This window comes from Pongo abelii, chromosome 16 (genome assembly GCF_028885655.2).
Source record: "Pongo abelii isolate AG06213 chromosome 16, NHGRI_mPonAbe1-v2.0_pri, whole genome shotgun sequence".
In the NCBI taxonomy this organism is placed as follows: domain Eukaryota; kingdom Metazoa; phylum Chordata; class Mammalia; order Primates; family Hominidae; genus Pongo; species Pongo abelii.
Window position 1 is genome coordinate 7,240,584 of NC_072001.2, and position 2,177 is coordinate 7,242,760.

The window sequence follows — 2,177 nt, forward strand, 5'->3', positions numbered from 1 at the left end:
AATGAGATGAGAAATGTAATGGAATGGAAGGTGGAAAGGAATAAAATGGAATGTGCAGTGGAATTGAATGGAATGTGGAATGGAATGTGGAATGGAATGGAATGAATAGTGGAATGGAATGCAATGGAATGGTATGGAATGTGGAATCAGATGGAATGTAATGCAAAGTGGACTGGAATGGAATGGAATGTGGATTGGAATGGAATGGAATAGAATGTGGAATGGAATGGAATGGAATGTGGAAAGTAATGGAATGCAATGTGGAATGTAATTTAATGGAATATCGTTGGGAATGGAATGGTAAAGAATTTGGAATGAAACGGAATGGAATGTGGAATTCAAGGTGGAATGGAATGGAATGGAACGTGGTGTGGAAGGTGGAATGGAACATGGAATGGAATGTGGAATGGAATGTGGAATGGAATGGAATGGAAAGTGGAATGGAATGGAATGGTATGTGGAATGGAATGGAATGGAATGTGGAACTTAATGGAATGGATTACGGAATGGAATGTGGAATGAATCGCATGGAACGTGGAATGGAACGCCTAATGGAAAGTGGAATGGAATGTGCAATGGAATGGAATGGAACGTGGTATGGAATGTGGAATGGAATATGGAATTTAATGGAATGGAATGTGGAATGGAATGGAATGTGTAATATAACGGAATGGAATATAAAGGGGAATGCAATGTGGAATAGATTTTGGAATGGAATGGAATGGAATGTGGAATGGAATGGAATGCAATGTGCAATGGAATGTGGAAGGGAAAGAGGAATGGAACCGAATGGAATGTGAAATGGAATGGAATGGAATGTGGAATGGAATGGAATGGTATGTGGAAAGGAATGTGGAAAGAATTGTGGAAAGGAACGGAACGGACTGTGCAATGGAATATGGAAAGGGCCGTGCATTAAATGTGGAATGGAATGGAATGGAATGATGAAAGGAATGGAATGGAATGTGAAATGGAATGTGGAATAGAATGGAATGGAATGTGGAAAGGAATGAGGAATGGAATGGAATAGAATGTGGAATGGAATGTGGAAAGGAATGCAATGGACTGTGGAATGGAATATGGAATGGAGTGTGGAACGGAATGCGGAATGGAAAGAATGGAATGTGGAATGGAATGTGGAATGAAATATGGAAATGGATGTGGAATGGAAGGGAATGGAATGTGAAATGGAATGGAATGGAATGTCTATTGTAATGTGGAATGGAATGAAATGGGATGTGGAATGGAATGTGGAAAGGAATCTAGAATGGATAGGAATGGATTGTGGAATGGAATGTTGATTGGAGTGTGGAATGAAATGTGGAATGCAACGGAATGGAATGCGGAATGGAATGTGGAATACTATGTGAAATGGAATTGAATGGAATGTGTATTAGAATGGAAAGGAATGTGGAATAGAATTGAATGGAGTGGAATGTGGAATGGAGTGTGGAATGGTATGTGAAATGGAATGTGGAATGGAACGTGGAATTGATTCAAATAGAACGTGGAATAGAATGGAAAGGAACGTGGAAAGGAAAACAATGGAACGTGGAATGGAACGTGGAATGGAACTTGGAAAAAACGTGCAATGGAATGCAGAATGGAATGGAAAGGAATGTGGAATGGAATGTGGAATGGAACGGAAAGGAATGTTGAATGGAGTGTGGAATGGAATGAGTAATGGAACGTGGAAGGGAATGGAATGGAACATGGAATGGAATGTGGGATGGAATGTAATGGAAAGTGGAATGGAATGTAGAATGGATTGTTAAAAGGCATGGAATGGAATGGAATGTGTAATGGAATGTGGAATGGGATATGGAATGGAATGTGGAGTGAAAAGAATTGGAACATGGAATGGAATGGAGTGGAACGTGGAATGGAATGGAATGGATCGTGGAATGGAACGTGGAATGCAACGGGGAATGGAATGTGGAATGGAATGTGGAATGGAAAGGAATGGAATGTGAAATGGAATGAGGAGGGGAATGGAGTGGAATTTGGAATGAAATGTGGAATGGAAAGGAATGGAATACACAATGGAATGTGGAATGGAATGGAATTGAATCTGGAATGTAATGAAATGGAATGTTAAATGGAATGTTGAATGAAATGGAAAAGAATGTGGAATGCAATGTGAAATGGAATGTGGAATGGAAAGTAATGGAATGTGG